This window comes from Equus przewalskii, chromosome 20 (genome assembly GCF_037783145.1).
Source record: "Equus przewalskii isolate Varuska chromosome 20, EquPr2, whole genome shotgun sequence".
NCBI lineage: Eukaryota > Metazoa > Chordata > Mammalia > Perissodactyla > Equidae > Equus > Equus przewalskii.
The window spans coordinates 26,755,585-26,780,899 of record NC_091850.1 but is presented as its reverse complement, the minus strand read 5'-3'; the positions used below and the strand labels follow the sequence as shown (position 1 = coordinate 26,780,899).

Here is a 25,315-nt window from a genome sequence, read left to right as displayed (position 1 = left end):
ATGCCCTTGCCAAAATGTAGAGAATGGATTAAAGAGAAGCAAGACTGAGGCCAAGGAGAAAAGTCAGGATTTTGAAGCAATAATCCAGGCAAAAGTGGACGATAACCTGAAAAAAGAGAATGGCAACGACGGAAAGAACTGAAAGTGTCTGAGAAATATTAAGGAGATGGAATGGACAGTACTTGAACACGGCTTGGATGTGGAGCTGCGAGGTAGAAAGAAAAGTCAAAAATGACTTCTACATTCCTTGTTTGTACCATTGGGCAAGTGGGTGATGCTCTCATTCACCGAGAAAGAAAATGCAGGGAAAGAACTGGAGGGAGGAGATGTCAAGTTTGTTTTGGAGACACTTGAACAAGAAGATTCTGAGGGATAGCCAACTGAGGTATACAATAAACAGTTTGGTATCTAATCCTGGAGCTCAGGTTTTGAAGGATCTGGGATGAAGATATAGATGGAGAGTTATCTTTTGGTTTTCATAATTGTATCTGTTTTTAATTCCACAAAAATACATAAATATATTTGGGTTGTAACAAACTCAAACAGCACACATTAATTAAAGTATCTTTTGAATACCTTCCTCCCACCTAGACCCTCCCTAAAAGCAACTTTTATTGTCATTTCACCTATACTCTTCCAGAACTTTTTCTCTGTCTTTACAAACACATATGAATTTATAGAACTATGTGTTGTTGTTTATTTACCTGAAAGGTATTGGACTGCCTTAAGTCAGATTCTCCAGGAAACAGATTCTGAGATGAAGATTTGCATGCAGGACATTTAGTAGGGCAATGAATTGCTAGAACACTGGAAAGGGAGTGAGGGAGCACGGTTGGGCAGAAGAACAAGTTGAACTGTAATGCAAATACAGTTGATGTCTCAGCCAGTCTCGTGGGAACTCAAGAACTCCGATAGGCCTTCAGAGTTGACCAAGTTGAGGCAGGGGGACTGGGTCATTGTACCCTCACATTAACCAGTCAATGAATGAGAGCTGCCTCTGAGGAGAGAATGTATTTTAGAAAACATGGCTCCCTTTATCTGAGGGCAATTCCTAGAGAGACTCTGCAGTGATCCTTCAGTAGCCAGTGCTCCTGGCAGCTGGAGAAATGAGTACATTGATCCTGAAGGAGGACCTGGGAGGCACACCACACCATCCATTATACAGGCTATATATACAGTTCTGAAACTTGCTTTTAAAGCTAAGAGTATGTCCTGAAAATCTATCCTTTTTAGAAGTTAGATTGATCTTGTTCTTTTTAATGGCTACATAGTATTCTGGAGGATGATGTATGACAGTCTCTTTAATCAACCTCTTGTTGATTGACATTGAAGTCATTTACAACTCTTTACTGTTAGAAACAACACCACGGGTCAAATAGATTTCTAGCTTCTGGTAATGATGGAGTAAGTCCCTACCAGAGGATGTACTTTCCCCTTCAGAAACAATGATATAACCTGGATATAATACAAAAGCAACTACCTGAAGTCACTGGAGAGTGAACAGAAAGAGAAAGACTCTTGTGGGGAGTAAATGCTTGGAGGAGAGGAGTGCTATGATGTAAGTTCCCCATTTCTGTGGCTTTTATTCTGGGATTAATGCAGTCCATTTGGCATTTGGCAGCCTAGTGGTAAGGGCACTGATGGAAAAACCCAGACTCTTTCTGTTTAGCAGAATCAGGAAAGCAAAGCTGGGAAACTGTTACTAAAGTGAGTGGAGGAATCCTAGAAGGGAAGAGAAAGGAGACACAGAAAGAATCCTTAAATGTTGTCTATGCACATCTCAGGCTGACCTCTGAACCATGTATGCATGGAACAGAGTAAAGCAACTCAGCTAAAGCAAATGATCTGAATCAGGAACAGAGCTGCTGCTCAAAGAAAAAGACTTTTCAGTCCAAGTCTAGCCAAGAAAATTGTCTGTTATAGCAAAGGAACACACATTAGAGAAAAGTAACAGAAACCAGAATTTTCATAACTTTATGTTCATAATATACATGATACATTCAAAAATAACTTGACATATGAAGAATCAAGAAAATGGAGTACATTCTCAAGAGAACAGAAACTGAACTACATCTGACCCTGAGATGAACCAGATGTCAAAACTAACAGATAAGAATGTTAAAGCAGCTATTCTAACTATCCTTGACACAGTAAAGCAAAAATGCTCTTGATGAATGAAAACACAGGAAAACATGTCAGAGATATTTAAACAACAAAAAAAAATCCAAGTGGAAATTCTAAAACCTAAAAATACAATAGCTGAAAATTCTAAATTATTGGGTGAACTTAGTAACCAAATGAAAATGTAAAAAAAAAAAAAAAGACAGACAGAAAGTGAACTTGAAAATAAATCAATGAAATGATCTAAGTAGAAGAACAGAGAGAAAAAAGATTGACAAAATGAACAAGGGATCTCTCAGATAATATCATATGGTTCAAAATACAGTCAATTTCAGAAGAAGAAAGAAAGAATAGGGTAGAAAGAAATATTTGAAGTAATAATGGCCAGAAGTTTCCCAAATTTGTTGAAAAACAAAAATCTACAGATTCAAGATGTTTTGTCAACACCGACTAGAATAGACATGAAGACTCTCACATTGAAATACATCATAGTCAGACTGTTGAGCCAAAGAGAAAGAAAAAACATTGAAAACGGTAAATTAAAAATGAGATATTTCATACAGGAAATAGGGAACAGAATCCAATTAAGAAATGAATTCTCATCAGAAAACATGGAGGCCAGAAGACAGTGGAACAACATCTTTAAAGTGATGAAAGAAAAAAAACCTATCAACCCAGAATATCGTATCCAGTAAAAATATCCTTCGAAGATCAAGGCAAAATGAAAACAATTTCAGACAAAAGAGAACTAAGAATTCATTTCCAGCAGATCTGCACTGTAAGAAATGCTAAGGGGGACGGTGGCAGGGGCCAACCTGGTGGCGCAGCAGTTAAGTTCACATGCTCTGCTTTGGCAGCCCAGGGTTTACTGGTTTGGATCCCGTGTGTGGACATGGCACTGCTTGTCAAGTCATGTTGTGGCAGGCATCCCACATATAAAGCAGAGGAAGTTGGCTCAGGGCCAGTCTTCCTCAGCAAAAAGAGGAGGATTGGCAGCAAATGTTAGCTAAAGGCTAACCTTCCTCAAAAAAAAAACCTAATTAATTAAATTAGATTTAAAAAAGAAATACTAAGGGAAGTTACTTAGGCTGAAGAGAAAAGATTCTAGATAGAAATTTGGATCTTCAGAAATGAATGAAGAACATAAGAAATGGTAAAAAACAAAAATGCTGAAGCAATGCAGAAGATTATTTTTTCTTTTTTTCCTCTTAATTTTTAAAATAAACATGTTTAAATCAAAAAGTATGGCATTGCCTTTGGGATTTGTAAAATAGGTATATGTAATACATACAACAACTATAGCACAAAGGACAGAGCAGGGCTGGATGTGGCTCTATATATTTCCAAGGTTTCCACATTTTACACAAAGTGTTACCACGTTATCATGTTAACTGTAAAAAATTAAGGATATATATTTCAGTCACTAGTCAACCACTAAGAAAAAAACCACAGAGAAACATAGCTAAAAAGTCAGTAAGAAAATTTAAATGGAATTAAAAACATTTGAATAATTTTTAAAGGCAATAAATGAAAAACATAGGCTAAAAATACAGAAGAAACAGGTAAAAAAAAAAAAAAATTATAGACCTATCCAAACCTATCAATAATTGCATTAAATATTAATAGATTAAATAATTCAATCAATAGGCAGAGATTATCAGAATGAATTTATAAAACTACTGTCTACAAGAGACACACTTTAAATCTGAAGACACAAATAGCCTCAATGTACATGAATGAAAAATTATATACTATGCAAATAGAAAGCATAAGAAGGCTGCAGTGGCTGTATGAATATCAGACAAAATAGATTTCAAGATGTTGAGGGTTGAATTGTGTTTCCCAGAAAGGTGTGTTGATGTCCTCACCCCTGGTACTGGGGAATGTGATCTTATTCGGGAATAGGGTCTTTGCTCATGTAATCAAGTTGAGATGAGGGTGGACCCTAATCCAATGATCAATGTCCTTTATGAGAAGAGGGAAGTTTGGACACAGAGACACACGGAGAAGTAGACTAAGTGAGGCAGAGATCGGATTGCTATATCTACAAGCCAAGGAGCACCAAGTATTGCAGGCAACTAACAGAAGCTGGAAGAGGCAAGACAGGATTCTTGCAGAGCCTTCAGAGGGAGAATGGCCCTGCAGATACCTTGATTATGGACTTCTAGCCTCCAGCACTGAGAGAATAAATTTCTGTTGTTTTGAAACCACCAAGTTCATGGTACTTTTTTTATGGCAACCCTAGAAAACTAATGCCCAAGAGAAAAAGTGTTATCAGAGATAAAGAGGGATATTTCATTATAATAAAAAGGTCAATTCATGAGGAAGGCATAATAATCATAAACGTGTATGCGACTAATAAAAGAGTTTCAAAATACACAAGGTAAAAAGACATAATTGATGAGAGAAATGGACAATTCCACAAACTTAGAGATTTTATCAATCTTCTCTACGCAATTAATAGAATAACTAGACAAAAAAAAATCAGCAAAGACACAGAAGATCTGAAAAAGAACACTGCCAACCACATAAATATATAAAGGAAAAAAGAGCTGTTAGCCTTGGAACATTCTTTTCTGCTTTCTGTAATTTTCCTGATGTCCTCAATTATAGTCTTGGTCTTTCTTCTGATATGCAAGATAGTTACCCTGTTTCCCCCTCAAATTTGTGGTTGCAAATGTTTTTAATTCGCTTTAAAAACAGTATCTTTCATCTTACATCATTTATACAGTTTTGTTTTATTTTTTTTACTCTTTCTTCTTAGTCAATGATTTTCAAGTTCTCTTTTCTTATCAATGTGTATCTTCCACACATTACTCTTTTATGTTTGTTCTAACTTCATACTGCTTCTTGTAGATTTCTGGCTTCCTTAAAACAATAATAGCAAACACTTCCAATATAGTCCCTAAATGTATTCAGTCTTTTATATGCTCTAAATACATTCAGTCTTTTAATTATTTACCACAACTCTATGAAGTGAGTACTATTGTATTCCCATTTTATAGATGAGGACACGACGGCACAGAGAAGTTAAGTAACTTACCCCAGGTCTCACAGCCAGTAAATGATGGAGCCAGACTCTAACCAGGCAGCTGAGTCCCAGCATCTATACTCTTAACTACTTCTTAACTACTGGGCTATGGAGTCTGTCTCCCTAGACTGCCAAATTAAATATTTTGGTTCCTTTTTATAATAACTTCTCTTTTATTCCCTCTTTATCCACTTCCTCATTTTCAAAGGGTTTGCTCTTTCTATCAGTTATATTATTCTTCATCAAATTACTTCTTCTTGCTACCTCCTTTATCACCATGAAAAAAAAAATTGCCTTCTAAGCCTCCCGTGGTGGACTGAAAAACACCCCTCTAAAAAATATCCATGTCCTAATCCGTGGGACCTGTGAATGTTATTTTCTCTGGCAAAGTCTTTGCAGATATGATTAAGTTAAGGATCTTTCGATGGGAAGATTATCCTGGATTGTCTGGGTGGGCGCTCAGGGTAATCACATGTGTCCTTAAGAGAGAGGCAGAGGCAGAGTTGACACACACAGGGAAGAGAAAGCAATGGAAAGACAGAGCAGAGAGGAACTTGGAGAGGCTGGCCTTGAAGACTTGAGCGATGTGGCCACAAACCAAGGAATGTCAGCAGTCCCTGGAAGCTGGGAAAAGCAAGGAACAGATTCTCGCCTAGAGCTTCTGAAGGAAACACAGCCCTGCTAGCACCTTGATTGCTACCTAGTGACACTGATTTCGGACTTCTAGCCTCCAGAACTGTGAGAGAATAAATTTCTGTCAAGCCACCTAATTTGTGGTAATTTGCTACTAGCCGCCATAGGAAACTAATACACCTCTTCTCCCAGCTACACCACTAAACCCTTTTCCTTGTTGCCTCCTTCCGTGGAGAGACAGAATTTTATTAGTTCATTTAAAAAAAATATTGGATATAGGCCTACTGTGTGCTAGGCTCCAGGAATAAACATGTTAAATAGACAATGTATTCTGAAACAGCTTGGGTCAATGTTGGGCAGTGCTGGACAGGGTAATTTCAAACAAAATACAATGAAGTATATATTATGAGACTGAGAAAGGCTATGAGATCAACAGGAGGGGGATGAATGTGAGAGGAACAAGGCTAGTTTCTTCAAGGAGGTGGCTTCTAAGCTGAGGCTTCCACAGGAAGTAAGGGGGAAACAGGCAAAGAGTGGCGCTCCAGGAGAAGGAAGAGCATGTGCAAAGACAGCGATTGGTTCATGTCTTGGGTCCTTTCCATCTTAAGACACTTATTTTCCTTCAATTAACTGATAAGATCCACAAAATGTCTATTCTCCTGTACCATGTGCTTCGTAGTGCTCTGTGCATGTTTACTAATAGTTCAAAGGATAAAGCATAATTTTAACATAACTAGTCTCCTTACTTTCTCTTCTGACATTTTTCAGTAGGAGGGCCAACCTCGTGGTGTGGTGGTGAAGTTCAGCACGCTCCCTTTCAGCAGCCCGGGTTTGTGGGTTTGGATCCCAGGTGCAGACCTGGATCACTCATCAGGCATGCTGTGGCCATGACCTACATACAAAATACAGGAAGATGGGCACAGATGTTAGCTCAGGGCTAATCTTCCTCAAGCAAAGGAAGAGGAGGGTTGGCAACAGATGTTAGCTCAGAGCGAGTCTTCCTCAGCAGGAAAAAACAAAAAAGGAAGAATCAGAAGCTGAGGATTGGAGATGGGAGTCCTCATTCCCATTTCCATTCCTCACATGCCCATTTTTATAAAGCACTTTCTCCACAGTTTGTGAGTTTCTTGACAGAACACACAGGACATAACCGACGTGAACATGTTTCCAGAAGTACAAGGTGTGGCCAAAAGGGATCCCATTCTTACTTTCACTCAACCCCTAAATGTGACCTTCGTAAATTGACTCTGAATTTTCAATATTCCCAGAGACTCAGGAAAGCCACTGGATGATTCTTCTGCCTCCATGTAAAAGGTCTTAGCTAGCTGTAACCCTGGCATGACCTCACCATCCTGCTAGATCATTAACTCACGTGAGCAGGAATTGACCTCCCCAACTCGCTTGTATCTGCCCTCACTCTCCAGCTAGAAACTGCACATAGACGATGAGGAAAAGATGTGTATAAACAGCTGTGTTTTCTTTTTTTCTTGCCTTTATTAAGGGAGAAACTCATGTTTAGGTCCATGTTCTGCACAGCTCTTAGCTCATGAGGGTCCTTTATCAAGGTCCACTAAAACATTAGAAGGTGTTTGTCCACTATTCTCATCAACATCATTATAACGTTGTGATATGTTTAAAGAGCAGGGAAAAACATTTGCATACTGTGCCTTGGGCGAGCTTTGAACTCGCCAAAGACCTTTGAAGGTCATAGGAAGTAGTTTGATAATAACAAGACCAAGAATTAGAACATATTTTTAAACTTTCTTTCAGAATGGAAGGCAGTAGGAGAGGGATACAAAAGTTCAAAAAGTTCAAAAGAGGGATGACTCTAGCGAAAATGGTGTCGTTTCAGAGTCCAGCTGAATATATGGAGCTGACCCCCTTTTCCTCCTCAATTTAACAAACATTTGGTTGGCTGAGTTCTCCAGCTTCCAGCCCTGCTTCAGAAGGTCTCTGTTTATCTTTGCAAGGACAATTAAGTGGCAGGAATGTGTAATAGAGTGAAGTGTGGCCAAAACAAACAGCTCTCTTAAAACGTTGTGTAGAAGTGGCTATTGTTGCTGGTGTTTCTGCAAGAGTCAGAAACCACTTGCTAAATAGCTTAATTCCATTTCTTTGCAGACAGACCGATCCTATTGCAGAAGAGGGACCATGTGGTCTGCTGGTTAGAGAGGAGTCCTGGAAGCCTGAACAGGCCCGCATTTTACAACATAGCTGAGCAGCTGACTCACTCAGTAACCTAGGGCTATGTCGCCTAACCTCATGGGGCTTGTTGTCTATCCAGCTGGAAAATTTGGTAAGATGTGAGGCTGGACTGAAAATCATTTGTGGTACGCCTGATTTGCTTGACCACAGGGTACAGTGTGAGACTGCTGGGCCCCACTGAGTAACAGCCCTGTGGGCTGTAATTGGTAAAGTTAAGCCTCACAGACACAAGACTCCAGGTTGGTGAGAGTACCCTGTACAGGAGAGGGAAGCCTCTGCAGAATCAATAGATGAGTATTTCTAGTCTCTGTCCCCACTCGGCCTCAGTCAATCACTATATTTCCCTGTAAAATGGATCTTAGCAGTATCTCGATCCCCAGCTCACCGGCACAGAGTGACAGTGCTGAGCAGGGCAGGTACTCTGCAGCGCCCTGTGTGTTCCTTCCACCAGGGATCTGCAGAATCTGCAGGCACTTAGGGTCAGATCAGCTATGCTGAGACCGAGATGAACTTGAGGGAGATGAAATGCAAGCCCATCCCAGGGCTCCGAAGGAAAGACAATTTACATAAAACACATGCATTTGAATGGAAAGATAATTGATTGAAAATTGGTGAGTTAAGTTAAAAGAGAAAACAATTCAAGGAAGGGAATGTTTTCTGTAGGAAATTGACATGTGGTATTGCCTTCGGGTTTCAGGTATCCCGGGATGGTGGCTTCAGATCCAGGGCCTGGAATTGACATTTTGGTAGTGCAGGGCTGGCCTTTGAGGGTGAGACTTCTGATAAAACCTACACAGGTCTAGAATGGTAATACGTAGTTTACTCTAAGCCACCAGGGAGTCTGCAGACTGCCCAGGAAATTGATAAATTGTGCTTGAATTGACTCTTTTATTCCCAAGGCTAATAATAGTTGGTTTGTGTTTAAAACACTTTTTAGCTAAGCTAGCCCTAACTAGGTCAATGGAGAATTGTTTTAGGTAAAGAAACCATGAGGAGGGGAGTAGACCCGGTTCTTAGGGTCAGGATAGAGTATTACTTATCATCTTTGTATACCTCTAAGTATACTGCCCTCCTATGTATAACTCAATAATTACTTTTATTATACTGTATTTCAAATACTCCTTTGCATGACTTTCTCCCTTATTTTAGTTAGAAAACTCAACTAATAATGGCTTAAACAAGAAAGGCACTTGATCACCTTATAGAAAATTAAGTCCGGATGTATACAGTTTCAAAGTTGGATGAGCAGTTCAATGATGTCAAGGCCCTGTGTGAGCATCTCTGAGTCAACTGGCCTTTCCCTTAATTTCAAGATGGCTGCCACTGCTCCACACATCATGGTCTCACATCCCAGGACGCCAAGAGGTAAGGAAGTAGGTGGCTGGCTCATGCCTTTTATCCAGAGGAATATCCTTCCCTAAATCCCCAGTAGACTTCCCCTTAAGTTTCATTCACATGCTCACTCTAAAGTACAAATCATTCCTATTGGCAAGACACATTCTTGTCTGAACAAAATCAGGGTTCTGTTAAGAAGAAAGAAAGGGGGCATCTACTGAGTGAGCAGCATTAGTACCTGTCATACTCCTCTACTAGATTGTAAGTTCCATGACGGCAGAAACCGACTCTTACTCTTTTTTTTTTTTGTACCTCTAGGGTATAGCATAGCACCTGACAATAGATGCTCAATAAATGTTTGTTGAATGAATGAAAATGACCAAGCATGGAATAATATTTTAAAATAACAAGCATGGGGAAGGAAGAAAGTTACAGAATTGTACATATTTTCATAATCTTGGACCCTGGCCTCTAATTCTCAATTCCCTTCACAGAGGGTAACTTGAGAAGAAGAATGAAGTCATAAAAGGCGTTTTATGCTTTCGGGTGGTTAATTTGGCGTGAGTAAGATGGAAAATGGTAAGTTTATGGGCAGAGAGGCTGGTGAATCTGTTGAGATGCTTTGTATTTTAAAATATGGACACTGAAATTGCGCATAACAAGAAATGTGCAGGAAGGTCAGGCTCCGTGGGCCACACGTGAGGAATGGTAGACACTGCACATCAGAGGACGCAAAGGCTGGCAAAGAAGTCAACCCTTCTGTTCTTTTAGGAGCAAGGAAATCTTTCCCAGAAGGTCTATGGTAGACATCCCCTCACACTTTTTTGCACGGAATCAGGCCACATGCCCGTTCCTAGCTGTTCCCAAGTCTCTGGGTAGGGGAATGGAATGAGTGTGACAGGTTTAGGTTAACCACTCAGAGTGGGGTGGACACTGTGAGAAAATCACATGGCGCCTGGTCCTGTTTAGGAGTTCTTGCCACACTGTAGGTTAAGACGTTTCCAAAGCCTGACCTTGTTTTATTTATTGTGGTAAAAATAGTTATGGAAGTGGGATGTGAGAGATATTTTGAAGAGAGAACAGTCATTAATTGAATATGGGGGAGGGGAAGAGCAACTGAGAGGGAGGAACTGAAGAGGTTTTGAGGTTGAACTTCTCCTCAAAATGGATCTATAGCAACAACAGAAAGACAGGGAGCCACTTACTGACTATTTCCAGAAACTTGGAAACTATTCCCAGACTTGAAGTTCAGTTGTGGTTAACAATAAACAAACAAAACCCCAAGTAACTAGCTGAATGCAGGACCCAGAGCATTTTATTATGTGGCAAGACAGGGGTAAGGTCAGTGAAGAAAAACAGACGCAATAAACTCTTCCTGTGGCTGACGACCGCTTCATCTCTCAGAAGGCTGAAAAAGCGATAAGGAGAATCATTACTCTGCCCCAGATTTTGATCAGTTGGGACAAACTAGTTAAGGAAAGAAAAGCAACTAGACAGAAAGTAGCAGCTTCAACTTTTGGGAAAGCAGGAAGGAACAGGATCAGTTCAGACAGGGGCTTTCAACTTTAGGGGGCGGACTCTCCGAGTGCAGGGAAAACAGAGGCTTTGCGATGCCTACGAAGACCTTCTGACAACAATTCCATCCGACACTGGCCATCGGGACTGGAAAGAGTGGTCCCAAGAAATCATGCGGCTGCCCAAGGTGCTCTCTGATTCCCAAATTTTAAAAAAAGTGTCCAATAAATGATGGAAGGAGTCATCATCACATGATGGATCAAACCTTGGCTATGGAGTCAGATAGAATGGGGGGTCAACCCTGGCACTGACTTTTAGTAGCCGTGTGACCCTAGACAAGTGGTATAACTGCTCTGTGCCTTCATTTCCTCATCTTTAAACTGTGTGTAAGAAGTCCCCCGCCACCAGGTTGTTGGAGAACAAAGAAGACAACATATGTAGAGCATATTAGCATGGTGCCTGGTGCAAAGTAAGTGCTCCATATACGTATAATATCTGTTGCTGTTGTAAAAACAACAACAAAGTGGTTATTTTTATCTTTTAAATATTTTTAATAAAACGAAAGGAATTAGGAAGAAAACCAGTAACATTTTCCATAATTCCATTTTCTAGATGAGTCTCCTTGGCACGTTCGGAGAATTCAATCAGTAGAGAAAAACACCCAAGGAAAACTGAAACCTCCTGTCCCCACCAAGCCTGCCCCAGCTCCTGTCCCTAAATGTGGCACTGCTAACAGTTTCTCATGATTACTTCCAGAAAATGTTCCCCCCAAAAGTTTTATTTTTAGATAAATGCTAAATAAGATGCACAAAAAAATAGCAGTCGGTCAAATAGGGCATGTGGTGTGATATAAATTGGGGCAGAACCAAAAAAGCACACTCTGAATTCTCCTCTTCCTCCCTCCCCCTTCTCTTCTTTCCTCCCTTCTCCCCATCTCTTCCTGTCTTCCCTTTCCTTTTTCTCACGTCAGGCGGGAAAACGGAAGCTTACTGGCCTGAGAGAATGGAAGACCCAGCCAAGAGAGGAGCTGGCCTATGTACCTGGCAGACCTGAATGAGCTCAGGCAGGTGGACCATGGTGAATTTATCTCAGAGAACTGGGAGGACCCAGGGATGAAATGATGGAAATGCTGCTCATTGTGTTTAAGAAACTTTGGTGTTGGGAGGGTAACTGGATCCTAAATTTCAAGTATGGATGCCTCAGATTATTGTAGGACTCCCTGAGCACTCACAGGAAGCCTATCTTTTGGGTGGGGTCCAAGATTTTGCAGTCCATTTTCTCAGAGGCCTAGCTTCCATTCACAGCTGAGTTATTGATTCTGTCATTTTCAGGAATCAGAGACAAGCAACCCTAGACACAATCTAATGACTGCACAGAAGCATTTATTGGTCATTCCAAGGACAAGACTTCAAAGTGACATGATCACTTTCTTTAAAGTTTTTTTTTTTTTTGCTAAGGAAGGTTCGCCCTGCACTAACATCTATTGCCAATTTTCCTCATTTTTTGCTTAAGGAAGATTTGCCCCGAGCTAACATCTGTGCCAATCTTCCTCTATTTTGTATGTGGGTCACCACCACAGCCTGGTTGGCACCGACTGGTATAGGTCCATGCCCATGATCCGAACCCACAAACCAAGCCCACCAAAGTGGAACATGCCAGACTCAAACACCATGCCATGGGGCTGGCCCCCAAATAATTTTTTAAGCGTTGTCCTATGGAAAAGAAATTTGCTGTCTATAGTTCCAAAAGGCAGAGCTGGACCAATAGAGGCTGAGGTCAGACAGATAACATAACTTAGATCTGTTAAAAAATGGAGTGAACAACTCTTAAGAAATAGTGCTTTCTTTGCCCCTAGACATGTCCAAAGAGAGACTGGCTGACAACATATCAGCAAAGTTGCAAGAAAGTTTCATGTTATGAGAGCAGATGGAGTCCCCTCTGGTTGGCCACTCACCAAAAGATGGTTCTTTCTGGGAATTACCATGTACCACTTCCCAAACGCTGTCTGCCCCAACGACCACCACCTGCCCAATTGTTGTAAACATGTGTGATGGTGTCTGCCTCACGCCAAAGAGACTCTCTTTTCATGCAGGCAGCAGCTCTGCCTCAATCATATTTGCTAGGCAACCCCATCCCCTGGCTGGACACTTGACACCCACCTAAATTTCGGAGATGGAAATGTGGGTATTGTGGGTTGGCTGCCTTCGGACGCGCCCACACAGGAACACAAGAAGCTGCTCGACAGAGAAACAGAGTAATAAATGCTGACTGAGCACATACTACCTGCCAGGCACTGTTCTAGGCATGGGCGAGCCTGCGGGAAACAAACCAGATAAAACCCCCGCTTTCACAGAACTCATATTTAGTAGGGTCCAGGAAACAAAGATGAGAGTCAGAGAGAGAGCAAAGAGCATGGGCCAAATTTCCTGGCAGGCCTCTGAGAACTGCCTGGGGGTCCTGTGAGAAACCCCAGTGGTTCTCCAGTAAACATCCTGCTTGCTTACACCAACTGGAGCTGGTTTCTGTTATTTGCAACCCAAAGGGTCTTAACTAAGACTCCATATGAAATGCGTTTGTCTCCATATCTATTCTCTTCACGACCACTTTGGGGCAGGCAGAGGAAGGGGACGTTTTAAGATCAATAGTTCAGAAGCTGGTGGGAGAGAATGAGAAAAGTTTTCTTGCCATCCTTCCATATATCCGTTCTTAGATTTTAGCGTCTCCGGGTTTCCAGCTGCCATAATAAGGGAGACAGAGAAGCTGCTTTCCTCGATTTTCAGGATGGCAGAGCAAAGGTTGTAGGGTAGGCAGAATTTTATGTTCTCTACCGCATCCAAGTATTATTATTATTCTTTAATATTTCTACATAGCTGTAAGATAAGCAAGGAAGTACATTCTCCACCCAGGCTTACAATAATAAATAAAAACCATTCCAAAACAAGAAAAACAAAAGCTCTTTCCCCCAAGAGCTTAGCGGGGAGAGGCAAGTCAAACAATGCGGGACAGAGATGCGGCCCGAGATGAGCTCAGGAAGTTCTAAACAGATGGCGTCTCAGCGGGGCTGGGCTTCCAGGGGCTTTTTGAGAGAGTAAAGGGGGAGCTCTTTGGATGGCGACCAAGCTGGCGTGCTCAGCAGAAGGGTGCAGGTCCCAGGGCAGTGTGTACCCCTCCTCCAAGGAGCTTCTGTTCCTCAGGCTATTAGTTTCGGAATCTTCAACTTATTAAGTAAGAGAGTAGGAGAGAGAGAGAAAAAAATCACCTTGCCATTTCGCCAAATCTGCTTTCATTTTAATGCCTCTACAGTGAGATGCAGATCTTCTTTCAATTTTCTACTTGCTGATTAATTTCCTGTTGACTCTGAAGGTAACTGAAAACCTTTTGGATGAAGCAGGAATAGCCTTAACGCAAGTGATTCTTGCTAATAGGATTGAGTCACTGGCGGCCAGCCTTAGGGGCTTCCTCTGAGCTCCATGTGGGTGGGTGGCTTTTTGGCACTTGTTAATTTAAAATGCGTCCACTCATAAGCATGTTTAACATAATGTCATTCTTCTCTCTTTTCCACTGTCCTGGGAGGGTCCACCTCATGTTCCGCTCTGGAGATCCAGAGTTAGCCTAAGCTGTAAAATGGGCTCTGTCTGCCCTCATGCTCCTGCCTAGCCCCCTTTCTTTGACCTTTCCCATCAGTCTTGACACTTTCCTCTCTCTCTCCATGTTCAGGTTTCTAAGTTTGATGCATTTTACTCAGTTATCATAACCTGCTGTGGCGGGGGGGGACCCTTTTATATTAGTCATGTACAATTGAGTATAAATTTAAGTCAGATTACTTCTCCTAAGGGCACCCACATATTAACACTTGTGTTTGAAGGGTAGACAAGTTTAGGAGAAAAAGCAATGGGCCGGTTGTTCAAAGACTCCATTCTAGTCTTGGCTTTGTGCTAAATGGCCAGGTTTCCCGAGCCAGGCACTTCACTTCTTAGTCTTGATTTTTTTTTTAATTCTGGTTTTTTTTTTTTTAATTCTTTTTGAAATTTTCTAAAGCCTCTTCTTGTTCTTAAAGCTGTGAATTCCCGATCTTACAGAGGGACATTTGAGAAGAGCTGGGACCTCCACAGGTCTCTGAGCCAATCCCACTGTGTTTGGCCTCCTTCATCTGGATGCCAAGGGATCTGAGGGCACCTTCCAGCAACTAAGATCCAATGTCAGCACATTTTCTGTCTGGAAAAGTTCTTGCCAAGATTTTATGCAAGGAAAGCCACATTTGTTATTCTGGGTATTTATTCACACCTAAATTCCTAATATTGTCTTCCGAATGCTCACCTCATACAGTGTCACCACCAACAAATAAGTTTAAAACTAAGAAATGTAGAAACACACGAGCTCTAAGCTTCAACCAAATCCCTTTCCGTGCCTCTGCCAGCATCCTCCCGTCCCCGGGTGTGCGCTTCCGGCATAGCTCTCTGGACAGGACAGTGGTTCCCAACTCTGGCTACACATTTAGTCTCCTGAGGAGCTTTTAAAAGTCGTGTGCTCATTCACCTCCTGGACCGCTTATGTTGGCCTTTCTCCCCGCAGTAGAGCAGACAGTAGTGTTCTGAAACTCTTGTAATCCCAGTTTTCCTCAGAATTGAGGACCCCTTTTAGGACATGTGCAGGACCCAAGAAAAAGCTGGGGTGGAGCTGCCTCTTCTAACCCCTGCCCAGGTGAAGGAGTTACTCCACCTCACCTTTCTTCTTTTTTTCAAAATCTAGGTAGATTAAGGAGTCTCTATTTTCTTACTCTCTGTTTCACTGGGGAAATTACGTTTTGCACCTCCTTCTATCTCAGCGTCTTCTTTTACCTTGAATAGCCTACATGTCAGCCTCCTGGGTGTCCAGTCCCTCAGACCCCAGGATCTTCCTGTCCTTTAATACGTTAAATTAAATTTCTTTAAGCGTAGTGTTCACCTGATATATCTGAGAATTCCTAGGGGACCTACGTTTCCGTTGACACCTCTGCTTGCTTCCCCTAAACTTTTTCTCTCTAGTATGTATTATTTCCTGCAGCCATCATCCATCTTCCTCATTGTTTTTCTCCATGATGGACACCATCCCTATTCCTTCATTCCTTCAAAGCTCACCAACAAAAGACTGTGTGTCTAACAGACTTTTATGGATAGTTTAGTGCTAATGAAGGGTATTACCCCATGGAACAGCAGGCATCAGCTTAAAATTGAACATCAGACTTAACCATCCTAAAATCCAGCAGCCATGGAAAATTCCAGCCATGCAGAATTATTTTTTACTTCTTGGGCCACATCCGCTCAAGAGACTTTTTCATCTTTTCTCCAACTGTTAGGTACTATTCCCCAAAGTTCCTGATAATTTTTTTTTATGCAAGGAAATTCATCTTTTAGCATCCTAGGCTAAACTAGTATCTGCTGACTTTAACACATCCCTATACTCGTTAGCTTGGCTAACGTGCAGAGGGATGCACGGTGGTTAGTGTAACATTATCCCTTTAGCTTGGTCACTTTTTTGAGCAAAGCCATCCTCCCAGCTTCCAGGTGCCCTCCCTCCTTGTCCTGCTGCACCCATTCTGGTCTGAGCGGGATTCTTTGATTTAACAATCATTCTGTGGCCAAGCAGCGCCAGACCATCCACTCCGGGATATCGCTGTTAGGTGCTGTGGGGGCAGCAGAACATCAGAGCTGGGAGGGACCCAATGATGGTCCAGCTCCTCCACTTAGGGATGCATAAAATCAGGAGCAGCCTAGTATCAGCCTGGGAGGATGGAGGGGTTCATGGTGGACGCTCAGGCCTCCTGGGTTCACACCCAGATGCACAGGGCTGCTGCCTTGGCAAGTTACTAAGTTCTCTGTGTTATTATCAGCTCGGAGGTAAATAATGGATCCTATCTCATCAGGCTGATAGGATAAATGAACTAACGCATGTGCAGTACTTGGAATAGTGTCTGGACATAGTACATGCTCTATCTTATCATAACCCAGGGTCCCACAGCCAATTAGGAAAACCCAGATCAAGAATCCAAGTCTTTGAACTTCCAGTTCCCTGCCAGACAAGGAAGGATAACACATAGGTGAGTCCACAAAACCTTGCTATCTAACTGGGTAAACAAAACCGATACACCTGAAGCAATTGGGGGCAAGCATTAAGGGATGGATAAAGGGATAAAGCAGCGATTCTCCAGCTTGGCTACGTATTGGCATCATCTGGAGGATTTTTCAAAGTTGTGATGCTCAGGCCATCCCCCAAGGCAATTAAATCTGAATCTCTAGCAGTGGAGCCCAAGCATCAATATGTTTTAAATCTCCCAGGCAATTTCAACATGCAGCCAAGGAAGAAAATCACTGGCTGCAGCAATCATGACACCTTAATGGGCCATTTCACTTCAGAGGGCTGAGGCAATTGGCTTTTGATCACTACAAGTACTTTGGAAAGCCTGAACTTGACCAATCTTATGTCTCCTCATCCAGTAGTCTTTTTTAAAGTTGTCATTGATTAGGCCTTTATTATGTGCCAGGCGGGACACTACTCATGCGTGACCTCATGGGCCCAATACAGTAATCCTATGAGGCCAGTCCTAGAATTAGCCCCACTTTACAGATGTGGAAATTAAGGCCTGGAGAGACAAAGGCCCTTGGTCAAGGTGACACGGATAATGTGTGGTGCATCTGGGACTCAAACACATGCCTTCCAACCCAGAGCCCACAGAGCTAGATTGCGTCCGCCTCACTGCTCTGCCCCTTGGAGCATCCTTTCTCAGAAATGCTTCTCTGACCTGCCACCCACAATCTGAGAGCAGAACTCTCTCCAACCTCTTACCACCACCTCCATCTTCTCCAGCACCCCAACCCAAATCCCGATCCTGGTCATTTTTGTAAAATATAGCTTTTTTTTGCCTTTTGCTTCAATCCCACCCCCCCACCCCCATAAAGAGATCAACCGTCTCTTCTCTGTCACAGAACTTTATACAGCCTTCTTCTTGTTAATTCCCGTGGTTGGTTCTAGCTACTTTCATACCTGAACTGCTGAATTTCCAGCTTCCTTTTTGGCCATCCAGCCTCCTCCTATTTAAAAATATTCAGCAAACTATAGAGCAAACCATAGTCCTCACCCGCTGTGTATCCATCCCCAGTCTGCCAGAGCACAATTATCCTGCTCTGAAAAGTCTTCATCAAAGGAATGTGCATTTTCTTTTCCTTTCTAAGGCCAAATTCCTTATCACAGATATATTAATTATCTATTGCTGTGTAACAATATCATCACACATTTACAAGCTTAAAACAACACTCGTTCATTATCTCACAGTTTCTATGTGCCAGAAGTCCAGGAACAACTTAGTTGGGTCCTCTTCCTAGTGTCAAGGCTTTAATCAAAGTGGTGGTTGGGGTTGCAGTCTCATCTGGGGCTCGACTGTGGGAGGATCCACTTCTGATCTCATAAAGTTTGCTGGCAGCATTCAGTTCCTTGCAGTTGTTGGACTGAGCACTTCACTTTCTTGTTGGCTGTTGGTCAGAGGCTGCCCTCAGCTCCTTGCCACACCACATCCTCCATAGGCAGCTCACAACAATGGCAGCTTTCTTCTCCAAAGGCAGCAAAGGAGGGGACCTCCTTGCAAGGTGGGAATCACAATTGTGCTTAATGTGATCACCTACACATAATCAGAATCTAACTACCTTTGCTGTGTCCTATTGGGTAGAAGCAAGCCACAGGACCTGCCCACACTCCAGGGAAGGGATCAGAGCATGAACAAGAGGAGGCGAAGATCATGGAGCCACCTTAGAGCTTGTGTTCCACAATGAGTTGTGGGCACCCCCTGCTGCCCGTTCTGATTGCTCCATCTTCTTTCCTGACCTCTGCTTCCCACTTCTCCATCTTTGCCCAGGGTGCTCCAAATTTGGGGTGCAAGAAGAAGTAAAATGTCTTCTACCCCCAACCCTTACTCTAAGGACAGAGAAAGGGATTTGGGCAGAAGCTCCTCGTTGTCAGCTAAAGTAATACAATTTGACAATACAACCCAGGGCAAAGGGGGGCCAAATCCCTCCCTTAATACAAAAGGGCCTCAGTACTAATTGGCATGAAACAGAGTCAAATGTATGTGGATAGGATTAATACAAGTTTTTCATGCTAACCAAATGGTTACATTATGAAGGAAATTAATCCTTGTTATGACAAGGTGGGTTGAATTTTGGACTTTCAGAAAGGGAATGAGCCATAGGACGAGTGGAAGTCCTTTCACTCCTTCCCCGGGCCAAAGCTCACCCTATATATGCATGGCCCTCCTCTAAGCCAGTATTCTCGAGACCACAGCTCACCCTTTCTAGCTGCTCAACCTGCAGAAGTTAGGCCAAGGAGAAAGACCATTATAGAGAATGCAAAACACAAGAAAGGACAAAATGGTATAGGACTTGATTACCTTTCTAGGGAGTCATGGGTTTTATCTTGGCAAAAGGTGTAGAAGCAGGAAGATGAGAGTGTAAATCAGAATTAGTTTCACCTGTAAAAAAACAGAAAATTACCACATGAGAATGACTTAAACAAGAAAGATGATCTTTCTCTCATGTTCAAGAAGTCTGGAGGTAGCCAGAACAAGGTTGGTAAATAATCCATGGGGGCAGGGAACTGGGCTCCTTCTCTGTGCTGCTCTGCCATGCGCAATCCCCATTACTAAGATAACTTCATAGCCAAAGTAGTTGCTGGAACCCCAGTCATTGCATCTGTCTTCCCATGAGTAGAAAGGAAAAAGAAGAGAAGAAAAGCACGTACTTCTCCATTTAAGGACACACTGTGGAAGCTGCACACACACTTCTGCTAACATCCCATTGGCCAAAAGTGAATCATATAGCCACACCTGGCAGCAAGAGAGGCTGGCAAGTGGAGTCTGTATCCTGGGCAGCTACGTGGCCACATAAAAATCAGGCACTTAAAAAGGGGGAAATGTCTACTGGTGGACAACGGCAGCCTGTGGCATGGTGTGGCGACATGAAGATGCACCCCCTGCCTGCCCCTTCAAGGGGGTACTTGCTGCCCCAGATGTTCAGAATGCTGTCAGTGGGCAGCCTTCTGCTCCAGGCCCCACAGGTCTGCCTCAGCTGTAGGGACCCACCTGGCCCAAGGACTTGCCCATATTCAGTGACCAACTGAGGTGGGGACAGAGAGGCTGGCGTTTCAGCCCTGTGTGGGACAACTCTGACAGGCCATTTTAGCTCCAGAGCCCCACCTCGCCTCATGGGGTTGACTGAGGTTTGGGGAACTTTGAAATTCTACTCCTCCTTCATCCCACTCCTGGTTCCACTCCATCCTTTTCACAGGTGTTAACCTCAAGGGCACTATCTGATAAACATCCTGTGGCCTAAATTCTGTTTCCCAGGGAACCCAACCTGCAATAGGAGGAAAAGGACTTACAGCAAAAAGACTACAGGAAGTGAACAGAGAAGAGAAAGAGCTAGGAAAAAGGGAAGTACAAGAGGGACAGTGTGTTAGTCAGGACTCTCCAGAGGAAAAAACCCTATAGGATGTGTGTGTGTGCATGGACGTGTGTGTGTGTGTGTATAAATATAAGGAACTGGCTCACACAATTTTGGAGGCTGGTGAGCCCCAAGTCTGCAATGTGGGCTGACAGGCTCGAGACCTAGGAGAGTCAATGGTGCAGATGGAGTCTGAAGGCAGTCTGCTGGAGAATCCCTCCTGCTCGGAGAGGCTGGTCTTTTTTTTCTATTCAGGCCTTCAACTGATTGGATGGGGCCCACCCACATAGGGAGAGCAATCTGTTCACTCAGAGTTCACAGATTTAAATGCTAATCTCATCCAAAAATACCCTCCAAGTTGACACATAAAATTAACCATCATAGACACCCTCTCAAGGCCCAGGAAGCTCCCTTCTGGAACCTCCATGGGTCTCCCTTCATCCACCAATGCAGACACATGCACACATACATACGCATGCATATGCACCCACACACATGCATGTACACAGGCCTGCGTTGTGGAGACTTCCACCTAGGGTGGTACAGGAGAGCAAATGGCCTGATTTCAGCATCTCCTCCCAAGCCCCATAAACCGATGAGACTTTATAGACTCCTTGGGTAAAGAACCATTCTAGACATTGCATGCTAATTTCAGGACAGGTGAGAGAGGTTGGGATCCAAAAATACAAAAAGAAGAGGGTTTCCCTCCACCCAAGACAGAAATGGCAGCAGCTGTTCAGTGAGTTACTGGGCCATACGTGCAAATAATAACCAAGCCAGGAAAGGTCATTCTTGCCTACTTTCCATGCAAGTGGGAGCAGAAATGGACATCACTGAGATTTCAGCAGGAAAGGGGCTGAGCTGCCACCCAGCACATCCTCCCAGCTCAGGGCTGGCCCAACTCCATCCAGTCCTCAACTATCCTTACCCTTATTTGGCCTCTTACAACTCCTTTTTGTTCTGTGTAGATCTAAGTTAAGTGTATATTACAGTCATTTTTGTCTTTTCTGTTGAATTTCGGGCAACCCAACTGCAGTGATGATGTCCACTCTTCAATATGCACCTACAACGGCCAAGGATGCTTTGACTTCTCATGTGCCTTCCTGAAGGTCAGGGCCAAGATCCTCTCACTACAGATGCAGACTATACCAGAAAGGATGTTGATAACATGTCACCATAATGTCCCTGTCCCAAAACTCTACATATTCTATAAAAGATAGTGGGAGATATAGAAAAAGTCAAGTAGTGGTCCTCCATTTCCTTGTTAAGATATATCCACAATACAACAAAAGAAACTTAGAAGACTTGAAAGATAGTTTAGAGCTAGGCAGGCTTGTATTGATTAAAAACGCTAGTCATCCAGGAAACTGAGACTCAGAGAACTTATACGATTTGTCCATGGTCGAACAGCTAGTTAGTTGTGGAACTGGGTTTCGAACACACGTCTTGACTCCTATGACACGTTGTAAACACTACTCAGATTTTCTTGGCTTCTTTTTTCCATTCAGTAAAGCATCATTTTCACAAAAACAATATCACTTGCCAATGGGACTTTCCAGTGTTTGCTGATGGATTGGTAGATGGTACTTAGATTCTCACCAAAACCTGACTTTTCTTCTCATCCCATCCACGATGAGGCCCTCGGTGCCCTTGCCAGGCACAGAGCAGGGAAAGGAGTCTGCTAATGTCTCCCGATTCCTTGGGGTCAGCCCAAACTGCCCCGATCTTTAGGGATACCTGACATTTGATTGGATTATACAATGATCATCCCCTCCCCACCCCAATCCCCCACCAAAAGTACAGTCATATCAAAATGACTTTTTCAAAAAGAAGCTTAGCATTCCTCCTGGAGACAAACACAGCTATGCTTCTGGTGCTGCAAACCCACAAAGGCCCTCACAGCCCCTCCTTCGAGAAAAATTAATAATACATGAGGATTTTCAGGAATTGCTAGAAGTACGACACCCGCCCTTTCCAGACTTCCTGGAAGAATCCTGATTTCTTTCTGACAAATAAGTTCATTAAGCCTGTAATGAAATTTGATTTGATTTTTAGACCTTTGTAAATGTTTCATGTCCATCAAACCATTTATCAGAAAAAAACAACCCTGCGTTGGGCTTTGCATCCTGTTGGTTTGTTTGGAAATGTGGGGGCTGTAACCCAGTGTAAAGAATGGACTGCAAGATGGATGAGTAGGCAATCTGAGCATCTCCAGGAAGGCCTGGTCTCCGGATCCTCCCATCCGTCTACCCTAGCCGCCAGGTCACTGACGCAGGAGGGTAGAAGGCTCCACTCCACTCCCGCACACAACCAGGGGGAGCAGCCTGCTTTCTTCCCACAAAGTAAACTTCATTTTGCCTTTTGCAGAAGATGAATCTGACTCATTTTCCCTTCTGAGGGCTACAAGCTGGCCTGCTATCGGCCGCACGTTTCACTGAGTCATGAGTGCTGAAGTGCCAGTTGTGCTCGATCGTTCATATTTAACACTCAGAAGTTCTATGAAAGCCAAACCCACAAAAGCAACTTGACAGCAGGGTTCAGATCAGATCAGCCACAGAGGGGGTTTCACTGATGTTCCCTCAGCCATCTTCCCTGGACCCCGCCTAGCCCCTCTAGCAGGCATCTCCTTTCATTCTTCCCTCCTGCCCCACCTTCCCTCTCTCTTTCCTCCCTTGCATTTCTAGTCATTTCCAGTCTGGTCAAATCTGAGTGTAAATGTGGGAGCATGACTTAGTGTCCTCCTGGAGGCTGCTGTCAGTTTCTGGCCTCAGGAAAAAAGATCTCACCAATGATCCTCAGCCAGAGCATGCTATGTCTCCACTCTTTCATCCTGTCGCCTTCCAATTCATTTCCTGTAAGCCATGACCCTTTCCTGGGAACATTAATTAACCACGATGCTTTTTTTATCAGAATTCTAGGAACGTGACATCTGTATGACTCACACTTCTGCAGCTTAAAACAGTATTTACTATATTGGAATTAGGCAGCTGAGTTTTTTGTAGATGCTTACTGTATGGATTTATGACCATCTGTAACCATTCTCGGAAAGACAAAAAAATCAGCACCACTAATTCTTAATGAGGCTTTGCCATATCACTAAAACTCTGAGTGAAAACATATGGGATGAAATATCTTTCAACGAGCTCATAAATGTCTTTATTTAGGAATACAACAGATTTCCTTTAGAATGCTAGTTTTAAGGATAAAGTTAACACCCTCCTTAGAAATTACATTCTCCCATTCTTTGCTTGATAAGAGAGTGATTTTACAATCTACATTTTTATCTATCGAAGGGATTTTGCAATCTATGCTATCATGATTTGTTAATAAACTATGTAAATTTGTGTGAACCAGGGTCTAAATTAATTCAGGCCTAAATAAATCAAACTCCAGCTAGACTATGATTTAATTAAAAATTGAAAATATGACTCATGGCACTTAAGTTTACTGATGTTTATTGCCAAAAGAAGCATCATTGCTATGTCAGAGATAAATGTAAGGAGGCTGATGGATTCTCCAAGGATAAAATAGAGAGATGCATCACGATGGACAGGGCATTGTAAGAATTCCTGTATTTGATCAAATAAATGTCTCTAGGGCAGTTTCAGCACAAATAAATTCACAATGTAGTCATGAAAATCCATAGACGTACAATTTTATTCTCAGCTTTTCTCACTCAAATTTGGGGTTTTTATGTTTCTCCTTACCTTCCTGTGGATATACATATATAATTTTTTCAAACTTTATTTTTGTTCCTCCTTTCTCTTTTCATAAATTCCTTTTATAAAGTGTTTTCTCCCTTCTATCTATTTTCGGAAATATGTTCTGTTGGGGCATCCGTATTTCTGTCTGGGGGCTTGTGCAAGTATGACTGTTTACGAGGCTGCCTTCCTGGAACATATATGGATGATCTTTCACTTAGTTGATGCCCCTCTTTAGCCCTGTGTCCCCAACAAGGACCCATGACGGCTGTCAGGTGCCCTAAGCATGAAGCAGATTTCAGGGGAGAGCAACTGGGGCAGGAAGGTGTTTAAACCAAAACCAAAACTCATGAGCAGATGGGTGTGTGTGCTTATGGAGACATCGGGACAGTAGTCGAAAGCCAGGTTCCTCTGGAAACCTCATGGCACATGGCCTTGGCAAGCACAGATCTGCACCTGACTCCCAGCTTCCAAACAGTGCAGGTGGACAGGAAGCTGTGTCCCCGAAAAGACACCAGTGAGTGAAGGTTGTCTCCATTCTGGTTCTCTCCTTTTGCCTCTGCACAGCCCACCCAACCACTCCACCCACGCCTGGCTCCTCCCTGGGGTTCTCTCTGAGCAGTGCCATTTTGCAAGGGACTGTTCCTCCAACTTTTCCAATTAAAAGACTTTTCTATTGCGTTTGTGTCCTAAGGAGTCTTTAAGGCCTTCAGGCAAAGAATTCAGTAATTTGGGAGTTTTGGGCCTCTGGCAGGGTAGGAAAGGAGATGCTCTTTCAAGTCAAAGGTTCTTTGGCGTCCTTCAGACAATTTAGGGCTTCTCAGAACTGTAACCCCCGCACCCCCGGGTCCCTACAACATGACCTTCTATTCCTCCACAACAAGCTGGCTCTGAGAGCTGCAGGGATGGAGAAAAGTCATCCCAGTCCCCGTGGAGGCTGGAAAACTGGGGCTCTCAGGGGAGGACAGGGGTCAGGATTTCCCCACACACTGACCTTGCTCAGGAGACGAGAGGGAGCTGGTGCAAACCTTTGAATGACTGTCCCTTCCTTTCATTCTTCAACATGAGCTTAGTCTGTCCTTCCCAAATTCTTGGACAACTTTGGGGAGACTCAGATAGAGAGAAACATAATATTTAGGATCAAATGTAAGATCCTCCACAATTTTCCTCAATAGCCAAAAGCTGGGCCTAGAAGCCCTCTCACTGCTGGCTGTGATCACCCAGAAAAGCAAAGGGGGAATAAAAGGAAACGGTCCCTAAAAGGACAGAGGCCAGAGCCTTGGCAAGTGGCTCTTACCTCCTGTCAG

General features: G+C 43.0%; 1 long non-coding RNA gene across 5 annotated transcripts in view; it reads right to left on the bottom strand.

Annotated features, from left to right (window-relative positions):
* Positions 1-25,315, bottom strand: part of LOC139077832 (uncharacterized) — a 216,045-nt gene that overhangs the window by 154,735 nt on the left and 35,995 nt on the right. For 4 of the 5 annotated variants that reach the window (XR_011530368.1, XR_011530370.1, XR_011530369.1 and 1 more), the window contains exon 5: positions 19,257-19,337. This is a non-coding gene — a long non-coding RNA (uncharacterized lncRNA). Of the gene's footprint in view, positions 1-6,531; positions 6,678-19,256; positions 19,338-25,315 lie in introns of all 5 variants that reach the window. The other variant, XR_011530367.1, reaches the window with a different exon arrangement.